Source organism: Pleurodeles waltl, chromosome 11, assembly GCF_031143425.1.
Source record: "Pleurodeles waltl isolate 20211129_DDA chromosome 11, aPleWal1.hap1.20221129, whole genome shotgun sequence".
In the NCBI taxonomy this organism is placed as follows: domain Eukaryota; kingdom Metazoa; phylum Chordata; class Amphibia; order Caudata; family Salamandridae; genus Pleurodeles; species Pleurodeles waltl.
Window position 1 is genome coordinate 991,700,025 of NC_090450.1, and position 19,613 is coordinate 991,719,637.

Consider the following 19,613-nt stretch of genomic DNA (forward strand, 5'->3'; position numbering starts at 1 on the left):
GCACATTGTACAAGTGACCCTGCAGGAAGACATTTGATACCTGCAGATTATGCACTGATTGCTAACACAAGAGCATTAGCTAGTTCAGAGCTGCCTATCTTCGAACTGGGAACGAGGTTCGATGCTCGACCTCTGCTTAGCATCCGGTATTTCCGGACAGACCATTTAAACTTACCGAGCCTTAAAAAAAAAAAAAAGGAAATGTGGTCTGGTGATCATGTAAAAGTGCACCAATGTCCTTGGATCACACGTTTGTGCTACACAAAAAAGACTATATAAAAACCCCAGAGAACGATTTTATCAGGATTACAAGTGATCAGCAGGTTACAGACAAATGTCCGCTGCTGGTGCTCGACCCCCTGGCTATACTAGTAATGGAACTGGCGGCCTGCTCTCAACACCTAGACAGCACTAACCAGCATGAACCCCTACTCTGAATACACTCCGTGGTGTTGTATCTTCATTTACTAGGTCATTACTAGTAATCTTCATTTACTAGGTCATTACATACCGCAACTAATAGTTCTACAAGGGCCCCTTTACTCCTAATATTTTTTGCCAATAAGTACACTTGCCCAACTGATTTAGTAAGCAACATAGCTAAGGTCATTCTTCTCAATAGAGTGATCTGTGCAATTTGAAGCCCTAATGTATACACGTGATTGAGGCTTAGTCAGCCTTTCATCCTACAGATGATAAAATGAGCACTGCTCTGCTGAGTAATAGATATAGGATACAATACTATGGATCTGGAAAACCGTGGCAACGACTTCCATTTTAAGAGAAAATGAAAAAAGGTGGAATGCACTGTGCGTGAAAATGGGAGCTGTCCCTCTATCACAGGGGGACCACAGGAAACAACCGGAAACAAGAGCACACTTCCGTAAAGAACTGACACTTTCTTTCATGACAGCAACAAATCATACTGTGAGCTTCTGCTTTAAACTTCTGAAGTTGAAAGTCATCCAGTTCTCTGAATAGTGTCTGCCCACAGCGTCTGCCTTTACTACAGAGCCAGGAGGCTGGTACAGAAGATGACCAATGTAAAAGGTTTATGGAAGAGGAAGTGACTGAAGAAAGGAGGCATGGCTAGAAGAGGGAGGGGGGGCTACCTGGAGAGAAATACTATGCCACCGCCGAACTTGGAGGAGCTGCAATACAGACCTGCAGGCAGGAATGAAACGAAGTAGAGATTCAAAGCGGAAGCAATTTAAAGAGTGACGTATAAATATTGCAAATTGAGTATATAAGTTCCATGGTCTGTTTTTGAAAGGCTGCTGTCCAATGTGCTGAACTTCCAGACATCCTCGCTGCAGCTTTGTGGGCTCGCCCCTTAGCACCATCTCTCAGCAAACCTTGTAGAAAGCTTTGAAAAGATTATGCGAACAAGGTCACAAATAAAGATTACAAAGAGCAGTCAGTGTACAACTAGTGAACAGTTAGACCAAGAGGCCAACTTGTTTGCTGACTGCATTGCAGGAAGCTTTTGTTCAACGGCCTGTACACCCACCCGATCGAGGTGTGCATTCTTGGGCAGTTCATTTCAGGGTTTGCTTTTCAGTTCATAATCTAAATATTTTGTGTGCACTAGGAGTCAATGCAGATGTTAAAGGCAGCTGGTTGTACAGCACTCACTCAACTACAGCCTTAAACGCTTCGTTTCCCAGACATGTTATTACACTGTAACTTTTTCTTTAAAAATCCATTATCCTGTTTGATATTTACAGTGCAATGAAACTGTAAGACTTTGGTCAAAAACTTTGCATTTGATTTAAAGCTTTAGTTTGTCCGTGAAGGCCCAGATAAAAAGAGTGGTTTGTTAGGGGATGAGGGGAAAAAAATCAAATTTTTAAAAAAATGACAATATTCCAGTAAGTCCTCGAGGATAGCTTTTGTTAACATGCGGACAGAGTCAGATTGTGCTAGAGGTAATAATAACGAGACATTAAATACCACGTTGGAAGACTTGCATTTGACTTGTCCTATATTTATCTGGGATACAAAAGGCAGATCAAAACAGATACAAGTCTTCTACTCCAGTATCCAGTAAGAGCGCTCTTAGATCAATGACATCTCTACCTCTGGTGCAAGACAGCTCCTCTAGCTCTTTCCGTGTACATGGGGTGTTGGGACATGGCTTGTGGGAGGCGCTCATCTTCATCACTGACCAATAGTGTGCATTGTTACTTTTAACATGAGCATTTTAACTAAGGCCTCACTGTGATAATCCAACCCGATCAGTAGTGCAACACACACACATCAGTGGCAAGTCGAGACAGGACTAGCAGACCTGGCCCACGACGCCTGAACACGCACACGTAGTCTCCATCAGCTCAGGCCAAAGATTTTACTGGGAGAGTATAATCAACAAGCTGCACAAGTACTAACTCCTCTAAAAGAATTATGAGGAAAATACAACTTTTTTATTTTTAAAACAGAAATCACTTTCAATCGGCGTCTTCCATGCACACCTAACAGTGACACCATTGTGGGTTAATTCTGTAGTTGTAGAGATAAAAGACCCCTCCTATTGCGGAAATATATACAGAAACATTTCGGGAGTTCATTAAGAGGCATTGAAGAGAACGTTTTAACATAAAGTTCATGCCAAGAACGTTTATTTTGACCATCCCAGGCAGTGGCAATGGTCTCCTTCAAATATCCTTCTGCAGTGGTTCTAAACCTTTTGACTCTGTGGACCACAACTTAATCATTGCTGGAACACAAGGCCACCCCACTGAATCATTACTTGAAGCAAGAGACCCCAGCCTAAGCATTTCGATGATTTGCACCACAAATAAATGTTTAAAAAAAATAATAATAATGGGACGGTTGGACCTTTTCTAAATTCAAATGAGGCCACTAGTTGTCCGCTCTACATTCTGTTTGATGCACTCACACTGCTTTCACAAAGCAAAATGAAGACACCAACTCAATTTTTAGCCTCCAGTTTTAAACTCCTTCACATTTATATGACATTTTAAAATGTTCACATGTACAGTTTGCTTTAAACAAAAAATGTATATACCCTTTTTTAGTCTGTTAATATTATTAAATTTTCTAAGCAGTCTTGGACTCCTTAAGAGGGCTTCGCTGACTCCCAGGGGTCGCCGGACCATAGGTTGGGAACCACTGCCCTTCTGGTGTAACAATAAAAAATTGTTTCACCAAACACTTCCAATGGTGAAGCCAACGCAGAAAAACCAACAATGTTACAAAATAAAGGGAAATAGCCTTTCACCACAGCAACTGGACAAACTGTCATGCCTCAAGTCACACTGCAAACGCAAACTCCACAGAATCCAGAACACAGCCACACGCCTCGTCCTTGGCCTCCCCCGCCATGAACGAATCTCACCACACCTCAAATCCCTTCACTGGCTCCCCATAGACAAGAGAATCACATTCAAGATCCTCATCCACGCTCACAAATCCCTCCACAACACCGGCCCAACCTACCTCAACGAAAGAGTGAACTTCCACACTCCCACACGCAACCTCCGATCAGCCGACCTCGCCCTAGTCACAGTCCCCCGCATCCAACGCACCACCACAGGAGGCAGGTCCTTCTCCTACCTCGCCCCAAAAACCTGGAACTCCCTCCCCACCAACCTTCGCAAAACCAAAGACCTCCTGCTCTTCAGAAAGAGCCTCAAGACATGGCTGTTCGAACAGTGAACCTCCCTGCCCCCCTCCCTTTTTGACCCCCCCCACTCCCAGCGCCTTGAGACCCTCACGGGTGAGTAGCGCGCTCTATACATTTTTTTGATTGATTGATTGCATGCGGTACAAAGATCAAAAAGGATTAAAACAGTATACTTTATCCTGCTGATATGTAATGCATAATTCGAAGCAATAACTGCATCTGTTCCATACAACACTGATCTGCTTTAATGAACACAAGAATTTAAAAATCTCACATGCATCGATATTCGTTTGCCTAAATGAAGCACAATGATGACAAAATGTCAGTTCTCCCTGACTTTCAAAATAGAGAAATTCACAGCACGTTAACACCCCACACAGAAATCACCACCAAAATGTTCTTAATCAATAAAGCAATACCTCCATCATTTCAACATTTAGCAGAAAATGTCAGCGAGGCACCTGTTGTCAGATCGACAGTGACAAGTTGCACAACATAAAATGTCAATGAAATGCACACAGATAATTTCCAGAAACAAAAACAAAATCACGGTAGCACAAACTAGAAAAATAAACACAGTATAACAAATGTTGGAGGCGAAAGAGTAGACAATAATAGGCGTCATTGTTCCCTTCCTGTCCATTGTCCTCAACCTTCAAATGAAACCACGGGGATGGGGGTCTACTTAAAGACAACATCTTCAAATACGGTAATACTCTGATCAGCGTATGGGTGAATATTGATGGTCTCCTGGACTCCAAACATTCAATGCCTTAAACACTGTTTGCACCTCATCCAGACCTGACTGTCTGGAAGCTATCAGCGTACATAAGTAAATTCCTGTTGCTTGCGGAGACAAAGCAACGACTAATCCAACATGGCTCAAACAAAATGAACCTGTAAAGATTTAAATTCCCAACTTTCACTCAACGCCAACTGTCTCAGATTCAGTGTGAACACCGGCTTCAACCTCAAGCAACACACTCCCATAAAAACTAAGACGGTGTGACACCAGCTGCCACTATTAAATAAAGTGAGCCAATCCTCTCAGAAAGGAAGTTCAGAAGCGCTGTCCAAGCATTTGTACTACCATATTTGGACGGTAGCAATGCCCTCTTCCACATCATCCCTACTTCGGTCTAACTCTCCCCGTCACTCTTTAAAAGGGATCCTACATGCAGCAGCATACTGCATCAAGGGCATAAAAAAATATGACCATATCTTCCCCACCCTGAAGAAATTCCACTGGCTGCCTTGTCATCCTGAACCATATTAAAAACCATCTTCCCCAAGCCATCACAACTATGCCTATCTGGATGCCAAACACACCATCCTCAGGGGCTCTCAGCCACCCAAAGGCAGTGCACCATCAGACCAGACCGGAGACAGAAGTGCAAATAAAAGAAAAACAAACACACACAAGGCGACAAGCACTCTCAACTTATGAGCTGGAACAACATACTTGTATCTATTCAAACTGCCCCAGTTTAGGAAAGAGCTGAAGACACACCTCTTTAAAGAACATTACATCATGATGTACTGAAGCTGACCTTTGCTCTTAGAAACCAGCCACCCATGCAATCACACACTGCATCTTTACCTTGCTCCATGTGCAGCACTAGCTGCCCTTGGGCTAAGCTTGTACTATTTAAATTCTACAATCATACACTTGCTGCACAAAGACATGGCACAGAAAAGAACGCAATACATAATACCACAGTGCAGGAGGTACAGGCTGCTCACGCTTCTCGGGTGAAAGGATGCTCACACCACCAGCACAGCGGCTCGTCACACTCACCACGGTGCACAGGGTATCACAGCCACTCCAAGGGGGGGGCGGGCCACTCACGCTGTCACTGTCCAGGAGGTGACTATAGGGGTCATGCTCCTGACACCTCCAGCAGAGCCAGGCTGGCTCCTCGCAGCCCCAGAGACACAGAGGTAGACAGGCTGCCCCGGGCAGGGACAGGAGAGCACCAGTACCCAGGGGACAAGCTTCTCGCACAGCCAGGCTGGCGCCCCAGAGACACCTAAGGAGGCAAAGAGAGACGCAGCCTACCCATAGTCACTGTCCCGGAGGGGAATACCCAGGAGACAGACTACTGACACCTCCATCAGAGCCAGGCTGGCTCTTCACAGCCCCAGAGACATCCGAGGAGACACAGAGGGAGGCAGGCTGCCCACAGGCACTGCCCAGGAGGGAAGTTCTCAGGAGACAGGCTTTACACCCCTCCAGGAGAGCCAGGCTGGCTACTCGCAGCCCCAGAGACACGGGGGTGGGGAGGGGGGGGGGGTGGGGAAAGAGTACCAGTACCCCAGGAACATGCTCCTGACACCTCCAGCAGAGCCAGGCTGGCTCCTCACCCCACCAGCGACACCTGAAGGGACACTGAGGGAGGCAGGATAGCACCAGTACCCACAGTGCATGCTCCTGACACCTCTAGCAGAGCCAGGTTGGCTCCTCACAGCCCCAGAGACACAGAGGGAGGCAGAAGGGCACCAATACCCACAGTCTATGCTCCTGACACCTCCAGCAGAGCCAGGCTGGCTCGAGGGCACCAGTACCCACGGTGCATGCTCCTGACACCTCCTGCACAGCCAGGCTGGCTCCTCACAGCCCCAGAGGGAAGCAGGAGGGCACCAGTACCCACAGTGCATGCTCCTGTCACCTCCTGCACAGCCAGGCTGGCTCCTTACAGCCCCAGAGGGAGGCAGGAGGGCACCAGTACCCAGAGTGCATGCTCCAGACACCTCCAGCAGAGCCATGCTGGCTCGGAGCAACAGTACCCACAGTGCATGCCCCTGTCACCTCCTGCACAGCCAGACTGCCTCCTCACAGCCCCAGAGGGAGGCAGGAGGGCACCAGTACCCACAGTGCATGCTCCTGTCACCTCCTGCACAGCCAGGGTGGCTCCTCACAGCCCTAGAGGGAGGCAGGAGGGCACCAGTACCCACAGTGCATGCTCCAGACACACAGTGCATGCTCCAGACACCCCCAGCAAAGCCATGCTGGCTCGAGGCACCAGTACCCACAGTGCATGGTCCTGTCACCTGCAGCAGAGCCAGGCTGGCTCCTCACAGCTCCAGAGACACAGAGGGAGGCAGGAGGGCACCAGTACCCACAGTGCATGCTCCTGACACCTCCTGCACAGCCAGGCTGGCTCCTCACAGCCCCAGAGGGAAGCAGGAGGGCACCAGTACCCACAGTGCATGCTCCTGTCACCTCCTGCACAGCCAGGCTGGCTCCTTACAGCCCCAGAGGGAGGCAGGAGGGCACCAGTACCCAGAGTGCATGCTCCAGACACCTCCAGCAGAGCCATGCTGGCTCGGAGCAACAGTACCCACACTGCATGCCCCTGTCACCTCCTGCACAGCCAGACTGCCTCCTCACAGCCCCAGAGGGAGGCAGGAGGGCACCAGTACCCACAGTGCATGCTCCTGTCACCTCCTGCACAGCCAGGCTGGCTCCTCACAGCCCTAGAGGGAGGCAGGAGGGCACCAGTACCCACAGTGCATGCTCCAGACACACAGTGCATGCTCCAGACACCTCCAGCAAAGCCATGCTGGCTCGAGGCACCAGTACCCACAGTGCATGGTCCTGTCACCTGCAGCAGAGCCAGGCTGGCTCCTCACAGCTCCAGAGACACAGAGGGAGGCAGGAGGGCACCAGTACCCACAGTGCATGCTCCTGACACCTCCTGCACAGCCAGGCTGGCTCCTCACAGCCCCAGAGGGAAGCAGGAGGGCACCAGTACCCACAGTGCATGCTCCTGTCACCTCCTGCACAGCCAGGCTGGCTCCTTACAGCCCCAGAGGGAGGCAGGAGGGCACCAGTACCCAGAGTGCATGCGCCAGACACCTCCAGCAGAGCCATGCTGGCTCGGAGCAACAGTACCCACAGTGCATGGTCCTGTCACCTGCAGCAGAGCCAGGCTGGCTCCTCACAGCTCCAGAGACACAGAGGGAGGCACGAGGGCACCAGTACCCACAGTGCATGCTCCCGTCACCTCCTGCACAGCCAGGCTGGCTCCTCACAGCCCCAGAGACACCCGAGGAGAGAGAGAGAGAGGCAGCCTACCCACAGTCACCGTCCAGGAGGGAAGTACCCAGGAGACAGGCTGCACACGCCTCCAGCAGAGCCAGGCTGGCTCCTCACCTCCCCGGCACCCAGTGTACATTCCCACGCCACGGCACCAGCGCTCCCGCCCCGGCTTCACGCCCCGGCCCCTTTCACTCACCTCGGGCCCCGCGCCCAGCTCTCCAATCACTACAAAGGGGCCGGAGCCGCGGCCCCAGAACTGCTTCCGGTACGGAGGCTCCAGCGGACAATCTTCCTCCGCTTTCCCTGCCAGCGCTCTGTCGGGCTTCGCAACCGTGGACATGGAAAGAGGACTGGCCGCTGTCCTGCTTCTGGGGGCGCCGACAGAGAGGACGGACTACAGGTAGTCAACACTAGAAAGCGAGCCCTGCGTAGACAGAGAGGACGGACCACACGCAGTCAACGCTACAAAACAAGCCCTGCGCGGACGTCGTCTTCGCTCAAAGGCAACAGTAGTTAAGATAGAGTGAGCAGAACATAAAGTATAATTAACTTTGTAGGTACAAAGAACTCCTCATGTTCTGTAGTTTTTACAAACATTTGATTTATTCATGAAAATCATTTCGAACTTTATTTAAGATACTTACATTTGTTGAAAAGGGAATATTTTCTATACACTTATGTAGTAGTAGATTTTACTTAGAGTTTTTGTGATAATTGTGACCTTTCATAACGCTTTCAGTGAATTAAATAAGACTCCCAGTCATTCAAAGATGGCCGCCGCCCTTGTTTCCGGTCCGTTCATTCCGTTCGAACTGCGCTCCCAGATGGTCTGATCCGCTGCGTTCAGTGACTTGGACGCCAGGTGTCGCTGCTGTAGACTTTATAGAAAAGGAAAAGAAAGCCCGGGCAACAGGAATTATAGTAATTTCATCAAGGGGGTAGTAGTGGTCTTAATAAATGACCCCCCTCAAAGGATCCAAAAGTTAACCCGCAGGTAAGTATCAAATTGATGCAATATATATTTCATGTTGGTGCTGAATGGTGTGTTATGCCCTACTAGCAAAAGCCCACCAGTGTGACCAGAACAAGTACACTGTAATAACCTACTGCAGCACTCAGAGTAAGTCCACAATAGTGTCTGAAAATTCACGAATGAGAGTTCATGAAAAGCTTGTTGTATTCAATTCTTTTATTGACAGGTAAGAGCATACACAATTTTCTAGCTCTGTGGCAAGAATTTAATTTCTATTAAGGCCAGGAGGCGAGGATTATGCTTCTCAGTCTTTACTACTCCAAAGCAGCAGCCAATAGAAAAACAGTAAAAGCAGAAAACACACTATAATATGAGGCTTTGAACCACCCCTCTCGTATAATCCACCAAAAGCAATCCAACACACACAGTCTACAAAATAGAGAGGTAACATAAAACGTCCTCTTTCTTTGCTGCTCCGCAGTCGATTTAAGAGCCTTGCTATTCATATATTCTTATATTGTGGTGTACTTTGCCAATTAAATTGCTGTTGCGGTGCGCTGTGCTTTTCGGACATTTTGGTCTGTTTGCCCCACGTCTACAGGTGCGTGTTGTCCCTCCCTACCGTATGTCTTTTCTTTTAATGTAATTTATTTATTCATCAATCACTGCTTTTCTGCTTACGAGACCCCTCCCTGGCTACCTTTCTTCTCCCGCCCATTTCCCGTCTTGTCAGGCCTGCGGTTAGTCAGGCAAATTTCCTGACCTCCGTGGGCCCTAGGCCTGTGAGTTACACCGCGCAACGTAGCCCAATTGGGCTACGTACGCACGTGTTCTATTTTGTGAGGGGCACCCGCGACACTTACGCTCGGCTGACCTCTCCACACGATACGGACGTTGGGGCCTCCCCTTTTTACAGGTACAACGCCAGAAAGCTGTTTTATACCCTTTGCAGTACGGATTAAAGGAATTTGAGGATCTACGTGCTACGAGGATAATATTGTAACTTTCTACTGGCTTGGCAGATTCCCTCACACTGATGTCCTAAACCTATACAGGCTGGGGCTGTAAAAATTATTGATTGGGTTCCTCTATTCAATAGTTGACTCTGTTAAGATTCTTCTGTTCCTAGAAGACTCCTGATTCCCTCTGGGATTTATATTGATAGTTCTATCTGTCATATCAGACTATGAGACCTACGAGCAGGGCCTCGAACTCTATGGCCCTTATGAGAATGAAGATTACTATTATGAACCTGGTATTGAACAAGTTATTGATTCCTCCATTCATAATCGGAGCCTTTGGTCCCTACTATTTTGAGTACCTGTTTGCCCCTGATATGTGTAGTACACTCCTGCTAAAGAAGGTGCACCAGCAAGGACACGACTGACATAACCGCCTTCAAGGTAGCCCTCAACCTCTACCACAGCCAGTTGAGAGAATCAAAGTAAAAGGCCAAAGCCCAGTAATTTTCTAAACTGTTTTCGATCTGCTGCTCCATTGACCTATTGGCTGTTGGCGGTGGCTTCCTAATATGTTACTTTTTTGGGCAGGTGGGGTGATGTAAGCCTAGCCATGGGACTACCTCCATTTTCCTTCCTGAAAATAATTCGGATGAAGTAGATAAAGGTATCATAATCATAGATGTAATCCTATCCTTTCTAAAGCTACCAACTCCACTGTTCAAGACAAACAATATTGCTTTTGTTATTTTGAACTATGTTCTGCCACAGATTACATGTTCATCAAATGTGTGTACAGACTCATCCAAGACTTCAAAACAGTTACTCTTGGCGGGGTTGCTAACCCTGCCACAAATCAGCACAAGGGCAGTCCTTCCACCAAAGTCTTACTTCAGCACACCAAAAAGGTCTGATTTCCCTCTGTGTCTGTCCTCTTGAGGTACATGACCTTGAGTGAACGTTGGAAGACAAATATAAGAAACATGATTACCTGTAATAGGATGTCTCAGTTGAGACCTTGTAGTTCCTCCTGAGGTTCTACATGCTCTGTGTGCTCTCCCAAGGTGCATAACAGCTGTGCTGGCTGACATTCTGGACATCCAATGGGGAATGCATAGCAGCATACTTCTGAAAACGTATTGGCTCTCCTATACATCAATGAAGATATAGGGATTGATCCTGACATAGTAATAGTGGTGTTTGGGCAGTAAATCTCAGAGGAAAAATTCTATGTGGAGCTGTACAGAGTAAAACTATGAATCTGGAGCAAAGCAGTTTACATTTTTCACAGATTTGAATATGGGTACTTCAGTCAGTCAGAGGGACTTGATGGCTCTTGGCGAGGGGGTTGAAGGCTTCTGTGGGCCATGCAGAGAGACAGAGTTGAACACTGGGGGGAGGAAGGGTGGAAGTTTCTTTTTCCTCAAGTTCACTCTGTTAACTCTTTTTGGACAACCTGGAATTCAACCCCAGATGAAGAATGGTGACAGAATTGTACATTTACCTTGGATTGAAGGCAAAATGATTACTTGCTGTTGATAGATGCGGACATGCTGAATGCCTCTTTGGAAAAGAGGAGACAGATCTGTTGTTTGGTGGAACCAGTGGACTGGCCATTATATTTTCACTCTACTGTCCACCTAGTCTTTCCTGACTCCTTAGAGTCTCTGAATTATTTTGCAAAATAAACTGCAGGGTTCAGAAATTACAGTTTTTGAAAAACAACACCCCCATAAAATTCAGGATCATCAGAAATTCTAATTTAAAAAAAAAAAAGTCGGCACCACTAAAACTCCGGCGAATGTAAAAACTTGAATGTAATTGAAACTCTGCTTACAGAAAAAACATAGAGCCTAGACTGCTATTTGTAAAGCAACCACTAGCTGGCATTGCACACCACGAATTTAACGATAAATGACCTGTAGCCTCTCGACTGGTAATACAGTTGACAAAATACAGAAGCATTTACTGGTTCAGGAATTTGTGGTTCCCAAACTGTATGCTTAATGCGTGGCACCCTTGGCTATTGTTGATGGTGCAGTGGGGTGCCACATTGCAAAAACTGAGAACCACTGTCTTAGCCTCACCCATCAAATCAAGCTCCACTTAAAGCAAAGAACTCTTCAACATCATCAAATAATTCTCAAACCCCTCAGCTGCAACAAAGAACATTATCCCATAAGAGAAACTCTGTGACTAACTTGCAAACTTCTTCCAAAACAAGGTCCTCAACATCTTCAGAAACTTCAAACCCCAGTCCAAGGTCATCGACTTCTTCAAGCAACACAACCACCTTGCTACCGCCATAGACATTCGACTATCTGAAAGGAGCCCGCTTGCCCCACAGGACACCGCCTCCATCATTGACTCAGCCCACTCAGGGGCCCCAAGCTACCCATGTGCTCACATCTTCACCCTAGATGAAGCCAGAATCAGCTACATACTCACCACACATCTTCACCCTAGATGAAGCCAGAATCAGCTACATACTCACCACCTTGTTCAACACCTCAATTGCCACAACCACCTTTCCCCAGGACTGGAAACATGCAGAATTCAATACCCTACTAAAGAAGCCATCAGCAGACCCTACCAAACTCAACAACTACTGACCAATCTCCTTGCTGCCATTGGAAAAAAACATCAACCAACAACTCTCCTCACATCTGGAATGGAACCCCCTACTCGACTCTTCCCAATCCGGATTCCACAGCAACCACAGCCCGAGACAGGCCTCATCATAGCTACTGATGACATCCAATCCTTCCTTGACTGAGGAGAGGCTGCAACTCTGATCCTCCTAGACCTATCAGTAGCCTTCGACATGGTCTCCCACCACACACTCATCACAAGGCTGCACAACATAGGCATCCACGGAGCTGCCCTGAGATAAATCGCCTCTTTTCTCACTGGAAGAATACAAAAAGTACACTTTTCACACTTCATCTCTGGACCCAAGGAAATCATCTGTGGAGTACCCCAAGGATCCTCACTCTAGTCCAAATCTCTTCAAAACTTATATTACACCTCTGACCAGCATCGTCAAAACCCACAGACTCAACATCATATCCTATGCCAACAACACACAACTCATCTTCTACCTCTCTGAAGACACCACCAACACCAAGACCAACTTCCACAACTGCATGAGAGATGTTGCCAGCTGGATGAAGGACAACTGCCTGAAGCTCAACACGGACAAGAGAGAGGTACTAATTTTCTAAAACTAATGCTCCCCATGGGAATTATCATAGTGGAACTCGAACCTACTCCTATCCACAGTAACCACGCTAGGAACCTAGGCATCATTCTGGACAACAAGCTAACCATGGTGACTCAGTTAAACTCCATCTCCTCCTGCTTATTCATCCTCCGCATGGTTCATAAGATATTCAAATGGCTACCTCCAAGGTCCAGACGCACCATCACCCAGGCCCTTATCTTCAGCTGACTGGACTTTGGCAAAGCTCTCTACGCAGCTCACCTATGACAACTACAGATGATACAGAACATTGCCAACAGACTCATCCTGAATCTGCTCAGATGAGCCCACAACACCCCCTACTTCAAGGAACTTCACAGGCTCCCTGTACAGAAAAGATGCTAGTTCAAACTCCTGACCCATGCAAACAAGGCCCTACAGAACTGCAGACCTGCCCACTTGAACCACAGCTTGAACTTCCATCAGCCCACCAGACATCTCTACTCCGCATCCCTTTCTCTAACCCTCACCCCCCTGCATCCGACAGAGCAGATACAGAGGTTGTTCCTTCTCCTACCTAGCAGCGAATATATGGAACAAGCTACCCTTTTATCTACAGACCCCCCCATTTCTTCCAGAGTTCTGAAAGTCCCTGAAGACCTCCCTATTCGGTTAATCAACTGGACCCTGCCAGCACCTGGTTACCCTCACGCGTGACAAGTAGCGCTCTAAACTTTACTGACTGATTGATGTATTGTATCAGTGCGGAGAAGTGCAGATACTCTCCCTTTCAAATTAAACAAGTGCAAGGACTCAGTACCAGATAGTCCCCGCCCAATATAACCACTGTCCATGAGAGATGTGCTGCTCCTCTCCAGGTTTTTTTCTTTGAATTCTGGGACTTGTAGTCTTGTTTAGTCCATTATAAAACAGGACTACAAGTCCCAAAATTAAAAGAAAAAAAAATCTGGACTGGAGTAATCACACATGGATCTAGGAAACTTGGCAGCTATGATCAGGATGTGGTGAGGGACATACATTTGTTTCCCGCTAGCCAATCTTCCTCTTTTCTAGCTCTCCCATATCTCAAGTATATTCAGTGGCCGTGTGCTGAATGGGGACCATGTGAAGGGTTGGAGGACCGTACAAGCTGCAGAGGCCTGTGTTATGCCTCTGCAGTGGACACCACTCTCCAATCATTGTGGGAGACATGGGTCGGCCGGGGAGGGAAAAGGAGAGACACAGGAGCTGCATGTGGAGTGGCCAGAGTGCCCACCAGTGAGAGATTTTCTGTAACAGGATGCTGTGCTCTGGGATTAATTGCTTCTGTTATTTTGCGAAGAGGCTGGTGCACACTCTTGAATCAGGCAGCGCAAGAGAGTGGAGCTCCACATTTAAGTGACCTATACACCCAGATTTTACCTATAACTAGTTTGGGGGGTAATCTCCCCTCATAGTGTTTTGGGAGTAGTTAGATAATGTAGGGTTTATACTAACTGTGTTGGCAATACCATCAGAACCATCAAAAAGAGATGGCTGATGACCACACATGTCAGACAGGAGTAGGTTTCTGATTCTTATGAGATTAATTCAGAATACATTTCCATCCTTGATATGGCAGTTTCCAAGTCAGTTGAAACAGAAATGTATACAGCACTCTGGAGATGGCAAGACACCCCCGCCTGGACCCTACAGGAGCATCACCTGGGTGCAGGCGGGGCTGCCAGTGGTGATCTGGTGCCCAGTGAGTTGGCAGATTAGTAGGAAACTGCAACAAATCCTGGGGACTTCTGAGGTAGACCTCTCTGAAGGGGGAAGTGGCAGGCCCTAGCTGGCTGCACACCCAAGACAAGAGGCTGAATGCAAGCCTGTGTTCCAACCAAGACGAAGGAGACATTCCCCACGTCCAAAGATTCAGAGAATGAGTTGAAAAGATCGAGACATTGTCATCCATTGGGCCTGGCGTGGGCCAGGAAAAAGCTGAAATCTAAGACGGCAAACCTCCCCACAGACTGGGATACCCACAAATATCTGTTTCGTTCTAAGAAAATCAGGCAACCCCCGTTCCTTGGAGTGGAACCATTCATCCCATCTTCATCCCACTGTGGTTTATTACATAAAGCAGAGGCAGAGGCAGTCCATGGACACTGAGGTCAGAAACAGATTAAGGGCAGAATGCCCATGTCCCTGCATAGACAGAAGAGTCACTGAACTCCAGAGCTCGACTCCACAATAATCACCTCCCTCAGCAAACTGCTAAAAGACCCCATGCGTGGTATCAATAGATCCTGGCGTTCATGCCAGGAGAAATTACAGAATGTAACTCTGACCACTCAAAAATAATGGAGATGGCAGCGGAAACCAAACGGTTGAGCAACATGATAGACCCAGAGATTCCTTGGCTGAGCCTAATGGGCAATATGCATGTTGGGCAATGCCTACTATGCCTTATCTACGGAGAGCAAATGCTCTATAGTTCTGAAGCTGGATACTAAACTGGGTGAGTTGACCTCTTCTAAGGCAGGCCTTGATGCAAATAGGAACCCTTTGGGAGACGCCTACTTCACAATTCCTATTTTCTCATTGCATCAACACTTCCTACAGTTTGTCTGGTGGGAGCAGACATGGGAGTTCAAGGTAATCCCTTTTGGACTCTATTATGCCCCATGGTGTTTCTCAAAACCCTTAAAGCTGTTGGTGGCATGGTTGCATACAAGCGATTATAGGCTAATAATGTATCTCAACTACATCATCAGGACAGGCAGTCACTGCTGGATCAGGCTCAGCTGACCATATCACTTCTGGAGGATCTGTGATTTCTGATCAGTCAAAGCAAATCAGATCTAGAACCGAAGTACAGATTGGAATTTCTGGGTTTCACTATAGAGTCTCAGACACCTTGAAACTGCCCCTCACCAAGATAAATATGATCAAAAAGGAACTGGGGTAATTGATAGTAATGGAATAGATTCGCCTACAGACTCTCATCAAACTGATGGGACATCTATCATCATCCATGCACGCGATCTTTCCTGGCCCCCTGCACTACAGGGCCCTGCAAAGATTGGGATCGAACATATACAGAAAGTACTTTCTTATTTTGAGGGGTGGAGGAGATGGTCCCAGAAGGAATCGGATCTCCACATAAATTGTCTGAAACTACCAGTGGGGTCCTTCGCCATCCACAATTTAGCAAATAATAAAGTGAGATGTTGCTTACTGTGGGAGATGGACAGCAATATGTCAACAATTTGGGAAGTATAAGGTCCAGGTTGCTTGCAGATATAGCCAAGGATTTTTGGCATTTTTGTCTAGAGAAAGGATTCCCTGGAACTGAGCTGCATCGGCTGGGTTGTTCCAACACCATAGCGGACTGAAATTCCCAGATCCTGAGAAACTACAGCGACTGGTAATTACACCTACAGGCAATCCAAATGCTGTGCTGCAGACAGGGCACTCCAATTAGAGATTATTTTTCATCCAGGTTGAACACTCAATCCCCACAGTTCTTCAGTTGGAGACTGTAGGAAAGTGCACCTTTTGGCCTGGTTACAACCAATTGTTGCCTGATATCTGATGCTAACTTGACCGAGTGTGTGTTGGGACCCTGCTAACCAGGCCCCATCACCTGTGCTCTTTCCCTAAACCGTACCATTGCCCCCACAATTGGCACACCTCTGGCACATAGCTAAGTCCCTTGTAAAAGATACCAGTGGTACCAAGGGCCTTGTGGCCAGAGAGGGTCTCTAAGGACTGCAGCATGTATTATGCCACCCTAAGATACCCCTCACCAAACACATGCACACTTCCATTGTGGACTGTGTGTTTTGGTGCAGAGAAAAAGGTAAAGTCAACATGTCACCCCCTCCTTGGGTGCCATGCCTACAAACACTGTCTGTGGCATAGGTGAGTCACCCCTCTAGCAGGCCTTACAGCCCCAAGGCAGTGTGCACTATACCATAGGTGAGGGCATAGCTGCATGAGCAATATGCCTCAACAGTATCTAAGTCTATTCTTAGACATTGTAAGTGCAGTGTGGCCATATTGAATACATGGGGTGGGAGGTTGTCACTGCAAACTCCACAGCTTTGTGATGGCTTTACTGAATGCTAAGAAGTTTGTTGTCAAACTTCTCACCTTAATAAACCCACACTAATGTCAGTGTTGGATTTAATAAAAGATACACAGAGAGGGCATCTTAGAAATGCCCCCTGAAAACTGACCAACTCTCTAGTGTGTGGCTGTCTGTTCTCTGCCAGCCTGCCACCACCAGACAGGTTTTTGACCCCCTGAGGTGAGAGTCTTTGTGCTCTCGGAGGTCTGAAACAAAGCCTGCTCTGGGTGGAGGTGCTTCACACCTCCCCGTAGCAGGAACAGCAACACTCAGCGGTGAGCCTCAAAGGCTCCTTCCCTTTGTCATGCTAACTTGGGACACTCCAGCCAGTGGAGATGCCCGTCCCCCCTGACCAGGCCCCACTTTTGGCAGAGAAGGAGTGTCCACTTCAGCTGGGATCACCCCTAGGGTTCCCAGAGCTGAGGTGAACCCTCTATTCAGAATCCTTCATCTTGGCTTGAAGGATGTCAGCCAATAGGAAAAGGGGTGTGCCCCCTCCCCGCCAGCTAGAGTGGACACACAAGGGGTGTAGATACCCTAAAGGTCAGTAGCCACTGGCTACTGCCTTCCAACCTCTGTAACACCCCTAAATTTAGTATTTAGGGGCACCCCTGAACCTTGTTCCTCAGCTTCCTGGTGACATAAAAGAAAAAGGACCGAAGAGCAGCACCAGCAGTGAAGACTCCAGACGATAACTGACTTCACCCCAGCCCCACCGGCCTGTTTGCTGCTTCAAGACTCCTTCTGCAAAACGACGATTCATCCTGCAGGCCCAGCAACCTCTACAAGCCCTCAGAGGACTGCCTGCCTTCCCCATAGACCAAGAACTCCTGATGACAGCATCTTTGTCCAGAAATAAACCAACACCAAAGATTCCTTTGTCCTCCAGAATCACGAGTCCAGACTACCCTGCACCCAACGCCCCCAGCAATCCCAGACCCGAATCCACTGAGGGATGACCCCTCCTGGCTAGCACAATGACGCCTGCAGCCTCAACTCGAAGGACCTTGCATGACCGCTACCGGCTTTGGTAAAGATTTCCCAACATCCAAAGGTGCCCCTGCATCTGCAGCCCCAGGCCTTGGGAAACCCACCCGATGGCCCTCTGACATCCAGTGACATCCCAACTTACCTGCCCAGCCACCGGTCTCCTTCATCGAGCCCCCTGATCCGAACCTGCAGCATCTTTTTGAAACTGATGTTTTCCATCGCTTTACATTGGGCGCCTGACGCTGTGTTTGCATCCTGCACCTGGCCTCCCCTTTGCCGCTGGTGGTGCATGTTTGCTGCTGCCTTGTGCCCCCGTGTGTTGATCCCAACCCTCAAGGCCTGTGTCCTGAAACCGCAGGTACTTACCTGTAAACCGTGCCTTTTCAATTGACCCCAGTATCCATTGATTTCCTTTGGACACCTGACACCAAGTTTGACCTCTGCATCCGGCTGCCCCGGTGCCGCTGGCGGTGCAACCTTGGTGTCCCATGGGACCTTGCCCTGTGGGCACCTGAGACCCAGAAGCCTGGGATAGTAAGTCGAGTTCTTACCTGTAAATGGTGCTTGTGTTTTTCCTCCCGTAGGCCTGCATTGCATCCACTGATTTAACACGTTTGCGATTGGAAAGTTTTGCTATATGAAACCTATTTTCACTGTTGATTTTCATCCAAAGTTCTATTGATACTTGAAAGTGTTGCAACTTTGAAACAATATTTGCCTGCAACAAAGATTCCTTTTGGTTCTAAAATTAAAGTAACAAAGTATTTGCTTTTATATACATATTGGACTGGAGTTAGTCATTGAGTGTGTGCCTCATTTCTTGACTGTGTGTGTTCAACAAATGCTTAACACTGCCCCCTGATAAGCCTAACTGCTCGACCACATTACCACAAAAGAGAGCATTAGTATTATTAACTTTAACCTCTGTAAAGCCTCTGGGGATCCACTAGAACTTGCTTACACTAGAACTTACTCTGGTATAGTATATACAGAGCCAGCTTCCTGCAGAGACTGGGCCCAGAGGTAGCTCAGGTGGAATTGTTCTTACAGGACTGGAGAGAGGGGGTTACACTACAGCTTCCCACCGGTCATCATGATAACCAGGGTAGCTAGTGGCTCAAGTCAGGCATCAGTGGGTAGAGATGATCCTAGTGACTCCTATCTGGAGAGCTACATCATAGTTCCTGTTGCTTCTAGAGATGTCCTGCGACTGCCTGGTGATTCTTCACAGTTCTCTAAACATCCTTTGGGTTCGGGGAAAGTAATTACACCTATTGATTATGAAGAACTTTCTGTCTCTCATGGCCTGGCAGATCTCAGGCAGAGATGAAATCTGTCAGGACCTTTGCAAACATCGCCATTCTTCATGGAACAAGCGTGTGCCCCAGGAGCCCATCAGAGATACAGGTCTGGCTGGTCAGCTTGGTGTAGTTGGTGTACAGAGAGGATCCCTTAGGGGTCAACATTGTGTTCATCTGGAATTTCTTTTCACAACTGGCAGAAATGGGAAGAGCATATTCCATCGTTATTTTTGTTTTTAAGATCTGCTTGCATCTTTTGAAGCAGGTGATCCAGTGGCGTCTCACCCTTTAGTGTTCAAGCACATGAGAGGTATCAGGTTATCTAGACCCCGAGAGCCCAAGAATGCAAAACCTGGGACGTAAATAAAGTGTTGCGCCTGTTTGTT

The 19,613-nt window shown here is 47.7% G+C and overlaps 1 protein-coding gene across 8 annotated transcripts in view; it reads right to left on the reverse strand.

Annotated features, from left to right (window-relative positions):
* The window catches only part of EP400 (E1A binding protein p400), a 601,391-nt gene extending 593,386 nt beyond the window's left edge, over positions 1-8,005 (reverse strand). For 7 of the 8 annotated variants that reach the window (XM_069215336.1, XM_069215331.1, XM_069215335.1 and 4 more), the window contains exon 1: positions 7,885-8,005. The gene's annotated coding sequence lies outside the window, so the exon portion shown is untranslated. Of the gene's footprint in view, positions 1-7,724; positions 7,864-7,884 lie in introns of those variants that run through there. The other variant, XM_069215330.1, reaches the window with a different exon arrangement.
* Between the last annotated feature and the right edge of the window lie 11,608 nt (positions 8,006-19,613).